General features: G+C 53.5%; 1 protein-coding gene across 4 annotated transcripts in view; it reads left to right on the top strand.

The window, feature by feature from the left end:
- Nucleotides 1-1,109: 1,109 nt before the first annotated feature.
- PPP1R16A (protein phosphatase 1 regulatory subunit 16A) overlaps nucleotides 1,110-16,765 on the top strand; it is a 34,394-nt gene continuing 18,738 nt past the window's right edge. For 2 of the 4 annotated variants that reach the window (XM_059165407.1, XM_059165402.1), the window contains exon 1: nucleotides 1,110-1,239. The gene's annotated coding sequence lies outside the window, so the exon portion shown is untranslated. Of the gene's footprint in view, nucleotides 1,240-3,547; nucleotides 3,569-7,456; nucleotides 7,478-16,765 lie in introns of those variants that run through there. The other 2 variants (XM_059165404.1, XM_059165405.1) reach the window with 2 other exon arrangements.

Here is a 16,765-nt window from a genome sequence, read left to right as displayed (position 1 = left end):
CAGCAAGTTTGCCCAAGGGGGTACTGGGCCCAGGACACCAGCAGTGGTGGCTGGTGCTGGTGTCATGGTCCCCAGTCCCAAGGGAAACCACAGGAGCGCAGGGACACACTTTGTACCACTCTACTCCAAGAATTCAGCTTTTCTTGGGTGCCCCCCCCCCCCGCAACATTACACTTTTTTTTTTTTTTAAAGATTTTTATTTATTTGACATACAAAGATCATAAGTAGGCAGAGAGGCAGGCAGAGGGAGAGGAGGAAGCAGGCTCCCTGCTGAGCAGAGAGCCCGGTGCAGGACTCGATCCCAGAACCCTGGGATCATGACCCAAGCGGAAGGCAGAGGCTTTAACCCACTGAGCCACCAGGCGCCCAACATTACACTCTTAAGTGGCTGGAAGTCCGCAGCGCACAGCCAGCCGGTGGTGAGGGAAGGCGCGCTGGGGAGTCTGGGGCGCAGTGGACGATGTAATGCGGCGCAGCACACCGCCCCCTTCACTCTCACACTCCTCTCAGACGTCCTGGGGGTTCCTCCGACCGTGTGTCCCTTTGCGGCGTCCGCGGAGCTCTCGCTGAGCTCGCGTCTCACCGCGCGGCCACTACGGAGGGGCTCCCAGCCCCGCTCCACCAGCAGAGAGGTCTTCCCCTTCAGTCTTAAGGCATCACGTCCCCTCCACGGGCCCTCCCTTGCTGGGCCTGACGTTCAGGGCTCCCCGAGCCCCGCTACTCCTAAGTGGCCGCTCTCCCCCGCCCCCTCAACCACCGCCTCCGTGACTTCCCCTGGCCCCGGGGCACCCGGTCCTTCCCCTTTCAGGTATGCTTTTCCCTCCGTCCCGGAGGACTCTGCTTTGTCGGGTGGACCCCGGCCACGCCTCAGAAGCCCAGCCCAGACGGCCGCCCTCCCCAGGGGGGCCCCTCTGACTGCTCGCGCCTCCCGACCCATCCGCGCCGAGGACGCCCCCGCCACCGAGAGGCTCGCGCGGCACCGCCCGCAGCCCTCCTCTCGGGGCAGGCCCCGCCCCCCCGGCGGATCGGGCCCGCCCCCCGGCGGATCGGGCCCGCCCCCGGGCTCCCGTGGGGCGCCGCGGCTTCCGGCTCTGGGCCCCGCGGACCGGAAGTGTAGCGTTGCCATGGCGAGAGCCGGGCGCGGGGCCCGCCCCCGCGGCGCCCAGAGGAGCGCGGGGCCGCGGGAGCGGTGGACCGGCGCGGGTTCCCGGCGCTGCGGCGCGGTGCACGCGGCGGAAGGTGAGGCGCGGACTTCCGGGGCCCGCGGCGGGAGAGGACGCCGGCCGGGCAGGGGGAGGCGGCGGGGGCGCGGGGCCGAGCGCGGCGTCCGCGGGAGCCCTGGCCGGCCCTTGGGGAGGCGGGCGCCCGGTGCCGCGGGTCGGGAGCGGCTGCTCGGCTGGCGGCCTGTGCGGGGCAGGCGCCCGGAGGGCTTCTCGCCGCGGTCTGTGTGCGGCCCGTCTTCGTTTTGGCCGCCTGTTGGGCGGCGGCGGCGCGAGGCGTGCGGCCGGGGGTTCGGGCCGGCGGGGAAGGGACGTGCCCAGGCTTTGTGAGGGCGTTGGAGCGAGGCCAGACCAGAAACTGGAGCTTCTCCGGGGTTCCGGTGGCCTCCGGTGGGGATCCTGGGCGCCACCTCGCAGACCAGGGTCAGGGTGAGAAGCACGAGCGCGCCCCAGGGCCCGGCCCTGCGCTCCAGGCCTGTGGGGGAGTGTCCAGGACTGGTTGGGGCCCTTCAAGGCCCTGCAGCAGGGCTGAGGCAGCCGGGGGATTAATCTCCATGGGTGCAGAGAGCCGAGGCGTGTATGGAGTCATGCCAGGTTTAGGGACGCCGGAGAAGGGCTGTCCCTCCTCGAAGCTCTGGCCGTGCCTTCCTTCCTGGATCTTGAAGTTGGGAGTGGAGCGGGCTGTGGGGGCACCACTTTGCTCTTCTCAGTCCCTGTCTTGGCTCAGCAGGGAGCCCTCATGTTCTCTCTGGACGGGACTGGGGTTGTCCTGAATCCCAGAAGAGGCCTCTGCTCCTGGCTGTGCTGCCTAGTGCACTTCCGGGGCGGTGAGGGGAGCCCCAACTTGGGGCCCTGGGGCCAGGTTCTCTAAGGGGCTAGTGACTGCCGGAAGGAGCCTGCACAAAGGCTAGCACTGGGCTCCTCATTGTGATGGTGGTCTTCCCCTTTCCCAGCTCCCCAAGCTCTTGTTCAGACTGGGGTGAGGAAGCTCCAGAAGGTCCTTCCCTCCTTCCCTCCCTATGCATGGGCTGGATCTCCTCCCAGTTGGCTGAACACCCCCCCACTCCCCAGCCCTGCTCTGCTCTCTCATCTCTCGGCTGCCTGGGGTGTGCCTGGACTTTGGTCTCTCCTGGCAGCCTGGGAAGAGGGTTTCTGATTCTGCAGACTCAGCCCTAGATCTGTGTTCTAGGGATCTCCGAGTCTTTGGTCTCTCTCCACAGCCTGTGTCCACCGTGTGTGCTTTTGGTACTTCAGGGTGAGGCAAACCTCCTAACGTCCGGTGACCCAGCACACCAAATACGGTGAGGTGTTTGGCTGGGTGGACTTGGATGGCCCTGACAGCAGTTGATCTGTCCCCACTCTTCCTGGTCACCGGGTGACACTCAATGTTGTTGGCTTCTTATGAGGAAATGTCACAATTGAATCACTGTTTTAAAGAAAGATTTTACTTATTTATTTATTTATTTGGCAGAGAGAGAGATCACAAGTAGGCAGAGAGGCAGGCAGAGAGAGAGGAGGAAGCAGACTCCCCGCTGAGCAGAGAGCCCGATGCGGGGCTCGATACGAGGACCCCGAGATCCTAACCTGAGCTGAAGGCAGAGGCTTAACCCCCTGAGCCACCCCAAGTGGCCGTAGTACCTTCAATGGACACAGGCTCCTGCGTGAGTGAGTCTCCACACATCCCACGCCAGTGCCTCTGCCACGGTCTCCGCGGTGCCAAATCAAGGCACCTGGGAGGCTCTTCCCTCCCGCTCCAGGCTCTCTGAGAACTTCTTCCTAAATGTCTTTGATTGGGGCCCTTCCTGTCCATCCCTTCCACCAAAGAGCCTGCCTCCGTGACTCCTCCTGACCCTCCGGGATCGCAGCACTTTCCCCTGACCGGTCTTGGCTCTGTCTTTGCTGCTTGCCTCGGAGTGACTGATCTGAAACGCAGCTCGGGTTCTTGAAACCCTTCCTCACAGACTGGGAAAACCACTCAGCGGCCTCTGCCGACCAGCCCCCAACCTCTGACCCCTGCCCCGGCCTCGGAGCACTTTTCCGTGCGTGTGTCCTGCCACCGCTGTACTGAACCCATGAGGTGGTGGAAGGGACAGAGCAGGCCTTCCCCACCCTTCCAGGTTCTGTGGCCTTCGCCCCGCAGTGGGGAGGACAGAGATGTGGGACTCTTCCGCTCTGCGGGGGCGGGGGTGCCATGGAGGAGCAGGAGGTCAACCACCAGGAGCCCTGTGAGGGCAGTTATGGTAAGGTCTGCTGGTGGATGTTGGATTCCGGGCCGTGTCCTTTCTTAGCAGCCATGACAAACCCAAAGACTGAACAATGGGTACCAGCAGAGGAGCGCCTGGGACCAGGTGAGGCCACGGGGATGGAGGCTGCAGACAAGTCTTCAAAGAAGTTTCTGTGTGAAGGAGATGAGTGTGTGGGGGAGGTGGGGGTTGGAGTTGGTTCGAGTGGGGAAGTCTGTGGAGATCCAGAAAGATTAGGGAGGTTGTGGGCTTCAGCAGAGGAGTGACTGTATCTTCAGGGTCCCAGGCAGATAGAAGGGGGCTGGTCTGCAGGGTGGAGGTGGAGGGTGGGGTAGTTGTCCTGCCGAGGGGCTCCCAGAGCCTGAGGCCAGTGCTCTGTGCTCAGCCCTGTCTTGCCGCACCGGGATTCCCTGTAGCCTGGGCTGTTCTGTGATGTGATGGTTGTGGTTTTGTTGACTTTGTGTGGTATGTCCTGTAAGCTTCACCCCCACCCCCCGACCCCCGCCTGGACCTTTTCCTGTTTGTTTGTTTTTTAAGATTCTATTTATTTGACACGGAGAGCCAGAGAGGGAACACAAGCAGGGGGAATGGGAGACGGAGAAGCAGGCTTCCTGCTGAGCAGGGAGCCTGATGTGGAGCTCGATCCCAGGACCCCAGGACCATGAGCTGAGCCAAAGGCAGACGCCTAATGACTGAGCCACGCAGGTGCCCCTCCCTTTTCCTATTTTAGAAGGAAGGGAGGAGAGTGTGGTTGCATGTGACGCTTTGGGAGTCTCCAGGCCTCAGATGGAGGGTCAGTTTTCTGCTGAGCCCTGCCCGCAGTCCAGTAGGTTTGAATGCCCCTCCCTGTGCTACCGGGCACAGGGCAGAGCCTTGCCATTGCTGATGGACCTTGCATTTTTGCAGGCTGGGTGTCCCTGCGGGTGGGGCTGAGTGATGTTCTTTTCCCTCAGACCAGCTCAGCCACAAGCTCGGAGGCCCCTCGGTCACAATCACGGTCCGTACCAGCCTCCCAGCGCTGGGATCGCAGTTACCGAGCACTTCCTACAAGTCAGGCACTAGGCTCAGCTCTGAGGACACAGCAGAGGACACAGTAAATGGCCTGTCAAAGATTAGAACGGGGTGGGGAGGCTGGCTGGCTCAGTCTGTTAAGCTGGTGACACTTTTTTTTTTTTTTTAAGTTTAAGTTTTTATTATTTGACAGAGAGCGCAAGTAGGGGGAGCAGCAGGCAGAGGGAGAGGGAGAAGCAAGCTCCTTGCTGAGCAGGGAGCCGGATGTGGGGCTTGATCCCGGGATCCAGGGCCCGAGCTAAAGGCAGATAGATGCCCAAAGATTGAGCCACCCAGGTGCCCCGAGCAGCCTGCCTGGTTGTGATCTCAGCGTGGTGAGACTGAGCTCGGTGTTGGGGCCTCCCTGCTCAGGGTTCTGCTCGAGATTCTCCCCCTGCGCCCCTGACCTGCCTCTGCGCACGCACGCCCGTGTGTGTGTGCTCGCTTTCTTTGTCAAATAAACACATAAATAAAATCTTAAAAAAAAAAATTAGAACAGGGTGAAAAGATAGGAGAGTGACAAGGTGATCACAGTAGTCCTCTAAGGAGGCAGTATTTAAATTGTGACCTGAGCTGCACAAAAGGAGTGAGTAATGCTAAGATCTGGCGGAGGAACTTTCCAGACACAAGGAACAGTTAGTGCAAAGTGGGAGTGCTGGTGGAGATGACCGCGTCAAGTAAACATGTGACAGACAAGGGGTCGGTGGGTATTTTTTCCTCTGAAAAGCTGGGTAGTGGGGCCTCCGGGTGGCTCAGTTGGTTAAGTGTTTGCCTTTGGCTCAGGTTATGATCCCGGGGTCCTGGGATCGAGCCCCGCATCAGGGAGCCTGCCTCTCTGCTCTCCTACCCTCGTGTGCGCGCGCTCTCTCTTACTATCACGTAAGTAAATAAAATCTAAAAAAAAAAAAAAATGTGCAAGCCATCCTTAGCTCACGGGTCATCCAAAACCAGATGGCAGGCCGTGGTGGCCAGTCCCTGTGCTAGATGCCGAGAACACGGTTAAGGCCACTCACTGAGTCCTCATTACAAACTTACAAAGAAAATAGCATTGTCATTCCACTCGCAGATAAGGAAACTGCGGAAAAGAGGTTGGGGACTTGACTGGTCGTCAGCTTCTTGCCAGTTCAGACCCAGCTCCCGGCCTCTGTGGTACCTGGAGCTGGAGATGTCCGAGGTGTAGGAGTAGGAAGCAGGCCGGTGCTGAGTGTGCAGGGAGATGGCGAGGCAAGCAGGGGCCAGACCACGAAGGCTGTAGAGGCCGGGATAAAACTTCTGGACCGTGTACTTGTTTTTAATACCAAACTTGATTGGGGTGTAATTTACATACAGTGACGTGTACCTGTTGTTGTTTTTTTTTTTTTAAAGATTTATTTATTTATTTGACAGACAGAGATCACAAGCAGGCAGAGAGGCAGGCAGGGGAGGGGGAGAGGGGAGGAAGCATGCTCCCCGCTGAGCAGAGAGCCCGGTGCGGGGCTCGATCCCAGGACCCTGAGATCCTGACCCAAGCCGAAGGCAGCGGCTTAACCCACTGAGCCACCCAGGCGCCCACTGTGTACCTGTTTTAAGTGTGTGGTGGGTTTCGGTAGACGGACGTTGGGAAACACCCCGTAGCCAAGATGTACGGACGTCGGGAAACACCGCCGTAACCCGATGTCAGACCCCCTGCCGGAGCTCCCTGTTCTCCTGTGGGGTCAGTCCTCCCTCCCCGGGCCCCAGGCAACTACTGATCGGCTTTTCTGTAGATTCACCTTTCTTAGAATTTCACATAAGTGGAATCCTACAGAATGGACACTTGGTGTCTGACTTCTTTCACCAGACATGATGTTTTAGGGATTCAGGTTGGTGCAGGTGTGAGTAGATGATTCTCTTTGCCTGCCTGCCTTCCTTTTTTTTTTTTTCTAACTACCCCCCCCCTTTTTTTTTATTTAAAAGATTTTACTTATTTATTTGACAGATCACAAGTAGGCAGAGAGGCAGGCGGGCGGGGGGGGGGGTAGGGGAGATGGGGGAGGGTGGAGAAGCAGGCCCCCCGCTGAGCAGAGAGCCCAATGTGGGGCTCCATCACAGGACCCTGGGATCATGACCTGAGCCGAAGGCAGAGGCTTTAACCTGCTGAGCCACCCAGGCGCCCTGAAAGCAGCATTTTTTGACGGAAAACCAGCGAGCTGGTTAGCCTTCTGGCCTCTAGGGAGTCAAGGCTGGAATGCCCAGGAAACAGTAATAGCCAGAGCAGCCAACAAAAGTATAGCGTGCAATAATGCATTTCGGACATAGGAGCCATTGTAAATTTTATTCCCATTGTAGGTGAGAAGCGCTCTCTGTTTCTGTAACATTGCAAAGTCATGGATACCACGAAGGCACACCAGCCATTGGTGTAAATGTTTACGGTTTTACCGTTGAGTGAGGTGCAGGTTAGAGCAAGGGTGCCGAGCAGCTTGTGTGCTGGAGTAGCCAGAGGTCAGAGTGCCCGCTCGGTGACTGCTGAAGGGCTGGCCATAGCATGCCCAGCACCATACTTAACCATTTTCATCCTTTTGTTATTTTTTAAATTTTAACTTAATTTTATTTTTTTAAAACATTTTATTTATTTATTTGACAGGCAGAGATCACAAGCAGGCAGAGAGGCAGGCAGAGAGAGAGGAGGAAGCAGACTCCCCGCTGAGCAGGGAGCCCGATGTGGGGCTCGATCCCAGGATCCTGGGATCATGACCCAAGTGGAAGACAGTTGCTTAACCGACTGAGCCACCCAGGTGCCCCCCAATTTTTTTTATTTTTTAAGTGATCACTACATGCAACGTGTAGTGATCCCAAAGCTCTGACTCCAAGATCACGAGTCGTGCTTCGCCCCCGAGCCCTGCCAGAGGCCCGTTCTCATCCTTGCCGTCAGAACCGTTGCCGAGACGGGAAGGCTGTTGCCGCAGTCGCTTTCTGCACGTGGTCGTGGTCGGGGTGAGTGGGAAGGTGAGCTCAGCAGTAAGCTGGGGGGTGGGGGGGTTGCGTCTGGATGCAAACGCAGTCTTTGTTTCAAGATCAGATGCCCCAGGATTGGCCCTGAGTCTGAACACCTGCTGCTGTTTCTGCATGCCTGGGGAGACTTCATGGCTCTCCAAGGCCAAATGTTTTTTTTTTTATTTTTTTTTTTTTTTTATTTTTTTTTTTTTTAAAGATTTTATTTATTTATTTGACAGACAGAAATCACAATTAGGCAGAGAGGCAGGCAGAGAGAGAGAGAGGAAGGGAAGCAGGCTCCCTGCTGAGCAGAGAGCCCGACGCGGGGCTTGATCCCAGGACCCTGAGATCATGACCTGAGCCGAAGGCAGAGGCTTTAACCCACTGAGCCACCCAGGTGCCCCGCCAAGGCCAAATGTTTTAACCTGTGGGTGCTTTCTCCTATGAAGGGGAGCAGAGAAGCAAATCCTCTCCGTATTATGATAAAGTAGACCTTGCGGAAAACTCTGTCATCCAAATTAGCTTTTAAGGTTTGTGAAAAGTAAGGGCTCTTGCTGACCCTGGGGCATTGCTACGCAGGTGAATTAATGTTCTTCCCGAGTGAAGAGAAAACGATCCTGGCTGTTCCGAGCACTGGAACATGACCGGTGCCCGGCACAGGGGTCTGTCCCAGGAAACACTGCTCTCCGTGGGAACGGCTGTCAGCAGCTGGGGGTAGGAACAGGAAGGCGCTGGGGCCACTTACTGCTGGGGGATTCTGGACAGACTTCTACCCAGTGTTGCTTAGGTTTTCTCAGGGGTAAAATGAGGGCGTCCCCGGGACTGGCGCCATGGGTAGTGAGGCCCTGAGCCTTGGGGTGTGTTACAGGTTTGATGCCTTAAGAGCTTCTTTCTAGGTATTGATTAGTCCGGGGAGACGTTTTGAGGCTCTGAGTCCTGATGGCAGGTGCATTGTGCGTTCTGCCCAGAACATTTGAGGATTTTCCCCATAAACAGGGTGGTAGCTGTAGTCAGAGACAGGACATACAAAAGATAGCAGAGGATCACTTAGGTCCCCTGGTTGGCTACTTTGATTACTGTTGTCAAATCCTAGAATCATTTCCCCCCTTTAGGAGAAGGAAGTTCTGGCATGATACTTTTCTGAGCCCTCAGTCCAATAAGGAGTAGGGGTGGAGGAACTGAGGAGAAGAGCGTGCGCATTTCTCAAAGGGCCCGGCGAGGGAAGGGGCTCGGACACACGCAGCTGGGGAGGCCTGTTGGAGGCCCCACCGCGTGAGCTCTTGCAGGACGGCCAGTCTGGGGTGGCTTTACGGCAGCGGGGCTGAGCGCGGGCTGTGGCTCTGCTGTCAGTAAGGACACAGAGACGTGTTTCTGGGCCGGGCAGCGGTTTCTCCAAGCTGGAGCCGAGTTCCTCGGAGTCTCACCACAGGGACGCAGGACACTCGAGCGGCGGGCTGGAGTGCTTCACTGAGCCACGGTCCTTTCACCAGCGCCTTGGCTCTTTTGTAATAACAGCAGAAACCAGAGGGGTTTGGTTTGCGTAGGGGCCTGCATGTCCTGGAGTTGAAAATTAGGAATATAATTGCTTGGAACACCTGGGTGGCTCAGATTATGAGCCAGGGTCCTGGGATCAAGTCCCACGTGGGGCCTCTGCTCTGCCTCTCCACCTGCTTGTACTCACTCTGGCTCTCAAATGAATACATTTTTAAAACTCTTAAAAAAATTTTATTGATCTTTTATGTTGGCTCACCCAGCATGTGAATGATACGGCTTGTCAGATGAAATCTGAGCGGACGTAGCTTCATCTGCGTCCTTCTAACTAAAGCAGAAGGACCTGGTTTGGCCTGTTCGTAAACAGAGTTACTGCTCCCTGGCTGGATCTAGCATCGAAAGGAAGGCCCGAATATTCTTTGAAGACAGCTTGGAGTGGATCGTAATCATGAACAGGTCCATCGGGCTTCTGTGTCTAAGCCTGGATTTTGTTCCATCCGGCAGCTTGGAGAAGCCCCTGTCGCTGGTCTGTGATGCCTGGCCGGCCTTTTGGTATCTTGGCCAAAGCTAGTGTTTTGTTTCGGTAACATTCTTTGCGGGTGTTCCCGTCTGGCTAGCTGCGCCCAGTGTTTCGCCTGGCTCTCACAGGTTCCATGTGGCCCTGTGGGTAAAGGTCCGAGAGACCAGGTAGGGAGTTTGGGTCAGTGCGCCGACCTCAACGGCTACACGAGGGCTGTGGGCATCGAGCGCATTCCAGCCGTGGTTCTGTTCTGCCTTGTCTAGGGAACATAAGAGACTTGGGGCTTATTTATGTGTTTATAAAGATTTTATTTATTTATTTGAGAAACGGGGGCAGAGAGAGCACAAGCGGTGGGGAGGGGCTGAGGGAGAAGGAGAAGCAGACACTGCAGGGCAGGGAGCTGATCAGGACCCGAGTGGAAGGGACACACTCAACGGCCTGAGTCCCCGGGCGCCCCGGGGGTTTATCCACAGTCTCAGAAGACTTAACCTTGTTTATTTAGTTATTTATTTGTTATAAAGATTTTATTTATTTATTTGGCAGACAGAGATCACAAGTAGGCAGAGAGGCAGGCAGAAAGAGGAGGAGGCAGGCTCCCCCAGGAGCAGAGAGCCCCATTCGGGGCTCGATCCCAGGACACTGAGATCATGACCTGAGCCGAAGGCAGAGGCTTAACCCACTGAGCCACCCAGGTGCCCCAACTTTATTTATATTTTAATTAATTAATTAATCTCTCTGCCCAATGTGGTGCTCCAACTTCCAGGCTCTGAGATCAAGAGTCTCATATTCTACCGGCTGAGCCAGCGAGGCACCCCAGAAGACTTAACTTTAAATTCTATTTTTTAAAAGATTTTATTTATTTCTTTGACAGAGAGACAGTGAGTGAGGGAACACAAGCAGGGGGAGCCGGAGGGTGCTTTTTTTTTTTTTTTTTTTTTTAAGATTTTTTAAAATTTTATTCATTTGACTGAGAGATCACAAGCAGGCAGGCAGAGGGAGAGGGGGAAGCAGGCTCCCCATGGAACAGAGAGCCCGATGCGGGGCTCAATCCCAGGACCCTGAGATCATGACCTGAGCCAAGGGCAGAGGCTTTAACCCACTGAGCCCCTCAGGCGCCCCTGAAGGCAGGTGCTTAACAACTGAGCCCCCCAGGTGCCCCTTAACTTTATTTTTTATTTATTTTAAAAATATTTTATTTATTTGACAGAGATCACATGTAGGCAGAGAGAGGGGGAAGCAGGCTCCCCACCGATGTGGGGCTCGATCCCAGGACCCTGAGATGATGACCTGAGCTGAAGGCAGATGCTCAACCCACTGAGCCCCCCAGGTGCCCCGCCCCTTAACTTTAAATTTTTATTTATATTTATTAATTTTTTTTAAAAGATTTTATTTATTTGACAGACAGAGATCGCAAGTAGGCAGAGAGGCAGGTTGAAAGAGAGAGAGGAAGAAGCAGGCTCCCCGCCGAGCAGAGAGCCCGATGTGGGACTCAATCCCAGGACTCTGGGATCATGACCTGAGCCGAAGGCAGAGGCTTAACCCACTGAGCCACCCAGGCGCCCAATATATTTATTATTTTTTTATAGAGTGTACTTTGGGGTGGGGAGGAGTAGGGGTAGCGGGAGAGAGAACCCTAAGCAGGTTTTCTCCATCTCCTGGCCCTGAAATTACCACCTGAACCAAAATCAAGAGTGACACTTAACTGCCTGAGCCCCCGGGTGCCCCAGAAGACTTCACTGTAAAGGGGCAGGTTTTAGTGGGTTCAGGAGAGCAGCCGGTGGGAGTGGTTCAGAGGAAAGGGACGCTTGGCCGAGGGAACGGAGGAAGACCGCACCGGAAGCCGGGCCTTGTCGTCGCTGCGCGTCTGCGGACGAGGAGGGAGGGGGAGGGGGCGGGCTCAGAAACTGTTGTCCGCCTTCACTCGGTTGTTCGCTTCAGTTGATTCAGAAATAGTTTGTTTGGTTTTTTTTCCAAGGAGACATACTTCGAACCCTAAAGGCACTCAGAAGCCTCCAGAAACCGTTCACGATACATGTCCAGTTCCGGTTCCTTCTCTTCCTCCTCCTTCCCGCCCTTCCTTCTCTCCGGGAGCGGCCGTTCATGTTCTAGATTACTTTTGGGTAGGTCATCCCTTTGCTTACAAATGGGCATGGGGAGAGACCACAGTTACTAAAATTAAAGCGGCCAGAGTCCCAGTAGGAAGGACACCCCCAAAGCATTTTGATCTCTGGGATCCAGTTTCTTAGTGGCTATTCTATAGAGCCAAGAGGTCAGTTCCTCAGAGGCACAGTTTCAGCAGGAACAGCCCGGCTCCAGGAGGAGTCCGTCCCCAGGCCAGCATGGTCCCCATAGGAACAGTCCAATTCCAAGCAGGAGTTGGACTGAAGACCAAATGGGCATTCCCAGAAAAAAAACAAGGCCTTCAGACGGACCTTGCACAGAGCATGGAGAGCAGAGCTTGAAATCTAGGAGAAAACTTAGTCTCTGACTCCAGGGCGAGTAAGAAAGCAGTGAGCTCGGTTGGCTCTGAGGGTGCAGGCACCTCGGGGCTGCTGGGGATCTTCTGGATCTCACTTCTGACCACCAAGTGATGCTAACCTTGCAAATGAAACTGCCGGTTACTTGGCAGCAGAGGTGGATTTTTTGGGCACAGCAGGGACTCACAGCCTGGAGCCAGCAAAGCCGCCTGCGGGGCGAGGGAGAGCAAAGTCTTTCACGGTGGCAGGGGGAGCTGGCAGGGGCTGCTGGCAGGGACCAGTCCAGGAGGAAGCGGAGGGCTACAGTGTGGTGGCTTCTCCTCCTTGGCTCCCAGGCTGTGGGGAGCAGGAAGCGTTCCTCCTGTGGTGGGGGTGGGGGGGGCGGGGGCAGGAAAGTGGCCCCCAAAGCCGTAGCCGCTTGGAAGGTCCCAGTCAGGCTGAGCTTGAGGGCAGAGCTCCTCCTGCTGGCCGCCGACTCCGCCTGAATGAGGTTTCCTTCACTGATTTTCATGTTCTCTTGTCTATTGCTGTGTGTCACCTTACTCCAAAATATAGTGACTTGGGGCGCCTGGGGGGCTCAGTGGGGTAGCCTCTGCCTTCGGCTCAGGTCATGGTCCCAGGGTCCTGGGGTCCACCGCTGCATCAGGCTCCCTGCTCAGTGGGGAGCCTGCTTCTCCCTCTCCCACTCCCCCTGCTTGTGTTCCCTCTCGTCGTCAGATGAATAATAAAATCTTTTAAAAAATAAATAAAATCTTTTTTATTAGTTTTTTTAAAAGATTTTATTTATTTATTTGACAGAGATCACACGTAGGCAGAGAGGCAGGCGGAGAGAGAGGAGGAAGCAGGCTCCCTGATGAGCAGAGAGCCCGATGTGGGTCTCGATCCCTGGACCCTGAGATCATGACCCGAGCCGAATGCAGCGGCTTAATCCCCTGAGTCACCCAGGTGCCCCTGTTTTTTATTTTTTTAAAGATTGTGTTTACTTATTTGAGAAGGGGTGAGAGCTAAAGAGAGCGCACACACGGAGGGAGACAACTAGACAAATCTCCAGTCTCATAAATGTCACTGTTACACATTTTATGATTTGCTTGAATTTGGATCCAAACAAGATGCCAATGTTGCACACAGTTCTAAAGCTTCTTGAAATATGTAGGTTCCCCGACCATCAATTTCCCTGGATGCTCAGTTTATTTGTTGAAGAAACTCTGTCACTTGTTTATAGTTTCCCACCGTGAGATCTTCTGATTGTGCTTCTTTGGTGCCCTTTGATCGGCTCTCGGCTCTCTGTCTCCCGCATTTCCTGGGAACCGGAGTCCCGGCAAGCCTCCATCGGATTCTCTCTAGTGTTTCATTGTTTACGGACACTGCTCAGTATAAGGTGGCTGTCCCTCCACTGTGTGGCACAGTGTCCAGGTGTCATTTTTGTGGCTGATAAAAATTTCTGGGAGGGTTCGTGCAGGAGAAGCGAGCAAACAGACGGTGGCCGGGGAGAAGCGGGTGGGGAGGACGGGTGGACGAGTTGGGGGGGCCGAGGAGCGCCCCAGCAGCAATGGGAAAACAAAACAGAAGAGCGTCAGAGTTCTCTGACAAGGAGCCTGTTTGGTTTTCGGTGTGGATGCCAGCGTCTGGGTTTGATGGGTTTCAGTCCGTCCCGCTTGCTCTTTGGACCGCCTCAGTCCCGAGGTGGCCCTGTGTCCGGCGTTGAGGGTGTCGGACGCGGCCCGCGGGCTGACTGCCCCGTCCTGCTTGTGCTGTGACGAGATGCTGCGCGGTGAGCTCAGACATCTCCAACCCCAGGCCTGGAATCAGCCTTTTCTACAAAGACGTTTATAAGGAAAATGTTTTTTGGTTTTTTTTCTTTATTTTTTTTTTATTTTTTTTTTTTCTTTAAAGATTTTATTTATTTATTTGAGAGAGACAGGGAGAGAGAGCATGAGTGAGGAGAAGGTCAGAGGGAGAAGCGGACTCCCCTGGAGCCGGCAGCCCGATGCGGGACTCGATCTCGGGACTCCGGGATCATGACCTGAGCCGAAGGCAGTCGTCCAACCAACTGAGCCACCCAGGCGTCCCAGGGAAACGGGTTTTGGAGCACCCTTGCTGCTGGGCTGCTCACTGTTTCTGAGCCTTCCCCATGGACAGAAGTAGGAAGTCTGTTTTAAACGGAGTAGCAGTACGAGACTCTGTTGGTAGTTTTGGGTCAGATTCGAGGCTACAGGAATTCTGTTTTTCCTCTTGTATTTGGATCTTCCTCCCACGCCCGCATCTCGGTTCTCAGTGACTCTGGGTGACGGAAGTGTGACGACCAGCGTTAAGTATGAGCTACTTGCCTGCTGCATCCCACAGGAAGCCTGGAACAGTCTTAGGGCAAAAATGCAAACTTCACAGCTGATCACATGATTATTGAAAACAGGCCATTTTGGCAATTCCCCAAAGCCTGGGCGAACCTCTGTCCCTGCTCCTGCAGCCTCGTGCTAAGGCGGCACTGGCGCTGGCAGCTTTGACCTCCGCTTCCTCTAATCACCCCGCCTTTGCTTTTTTTTTTGTAATTGTGATAAAAGGTGCATGACATAAAATCTGCTATTGTAACCATTTTAAGGTACGATTCAGTGGCACTGAGTACATCCTCTGGCTTATGTAGTCATCGCCTGGATCTGTTACCAGAACCTTCTAACCTCCAACCTCCTGAAATAGAAACTCTGTCCCCTTTATTTTTTAATGTTTAAAAATTATTTATTTATTTATTTATGACAATGTTAGTTTTATTGATTGATTGATTAACACATAATGTATTATTTGTTTCAGGGGTACGGGTCTGTGATTCACCAGTCTTACACAGTTCGCAGCGCTCACTGTAGCACATGCCCTCCCCAGTGTCCGTCATCCGGCCACCCATCCCTCCCACCGACTCCACTCCAACAGCCCTCAGTTTGTTTCCTGAGAAAGAGTCTGTTATGGTTTGTCCCCTCTCTGCTTTCGTCTTGTTCCGTTTTTCCCCTGTGATCCTCCGTCTTGTTTCTCAGATTCCTCAAATCAGTGAGATCAAATGATAATTGTCCCTCTCTGATTGACTTATTTTGCTTAGCGTAATGCCCTCAGTTCCATCCATGTCATTGCAAATGGCAAGATATAGGGTTTTTTTTATGACTGTGATATTCCATTGTATATGTATACCTCATCTTTTTGTTGTTGTTGTTGTTTTTTTTTTTTTTTTTTTTTTTTTTTTTTAAAGATTTTTTATTTATTTATTTGACAGAGAGAAATCACAAGTAGGCAGAGAGGCAGGCAGAGAGAGAGAGAGAGGAGGAAGCAGGCTCCCTGCTGAGCAGTGAGCCCGACGCGGGACTCGATCCCAGGACCCTGAGATCATGACCCGAGCCGAAGGCAGCGGCCTAACCACTGAGCCACCCAGGCGTCCCTTGTTGTTGTTGTTTAAAGATTTTATTTATCTATCTATTTGACAGACTTCACAAGTAGGCAGAGATGCAGGCAGAGGTGGGGGGGAAGCAGACTCCCTGCCGAGCAGAGAGCCCAAAGTGGGGCTCAATCCCAGGACCCTGAGATCATGACCCGAGCCGAAGGCAGAGGCTTTAACCCACTGAGCCACTCAGGTGCCCCTTTGAATACCACATCTTCTTTATCCATTCATCTGTTGATGGACATCTGAGCTCTTTCCATAGTTCTGCTATTGTGGACGTTGCTTCTATAAACATTCGGGTGCACGTACCCCTTCGGATCACTATGTTTGTATCTTTGGGATAAATACCCACTAGTGAAATTGTTGGGTCATAGGTAGCTCTATTTTCAACTTTTCGAGGAACTTCCATATTGTTTTCCAGAGTGGCTGCACCAGCTCACATTCCCACCAACAGTGTAGGAGGGATCCCCTTTCTGCGCATCCTCACCAACATCTGTCGTTTCCTGACTTGTTAATTTAAGCCATTCTGACTGGTGTGAGGTGGGATCTCACTGTGGTTTGGATTTGTATTTCCCGGATGCCGAGTGATTGGAGCACTTTCTCATGTGTCTGTTGGCCATTTTGATGTCTTCTTTGCAGAAATGTCTGTTCATGTCTTCTGCCCATTTCTTGATTGGATTATTTGTTCTTTGGGTGTTGAGTCTGATAAGTTCTTTTTTTTAATTTTTAAAAAATCTGATAAGTTCTTTATTGATTTTGAATACTAGCCCTTTATCTGATATGTCATTTGCAAATATCTTCTCACATTCTGTGGATTGTCTTTTGGTTTTGTTGACTGCTTCCTTTGCTGTGCAAAAACTTTTTATCTTGAGAAAGTCCCAATTGTTCATTTTTGCCCTTGCTTCCGTTACCTCTGGCGATGTTTCTAGAAGAAGTTGCTGCCACTGAGGTTGAAGAGGGTGCTGCCTGTGTTCTCCTCAAGGATTTGGGTGGATTCCTATTTCACACTTAAGTTTTTCATCCATTTTTGAGTCTTTTTTTGTGTTTGGTGTAAGGAAATGGTCCAGTTTCATTCTTCTGCATGTGGCTGTCCAGTTTTCCCAACACCATTTGTTGAAGGGACTGTCTTCCTTCCATTGAATGTTCTTTCCTGCTTTGTCAAAGATTAGTTGACCATTGAGTTGAGGGTCCGTTTCTGGGCTCTCTACTCTGTTCCATTGATCAATGTGTCTGTTTTTGTGCCAACACCATACCGTCTTGATGGTTACAGCTTTGTTTTTTTTTTTTTTGTTTGTTTGTTTTTAAAGATTTTATTTATTTATTTGACAAAGAGAAATCACAAGTAGATGGAGAGGCAGGCAGAGAGAGAGGGAAGCAGGCTCCCTGCTGAGCAGAGA

Source organism: Mustela lutreola, chromosome 3 (genome assembly GCF_030435805.1).
Source record: "Mustela lutreola isolate mMusLut2 chromosome 3, mMusLut2.pri, whole genome shotgun sequence".
NCBI lineage: Eukaryota > Metazoa > Chordata > Mammalia > Carnivora > Mustelidae > Mustela > Mustela lutreola.
The sequence above is the reverse complement of the archived record's forward strand: the minus strand, read 5'-3'. Positions and strand labels throughout refer to the sequence as shown.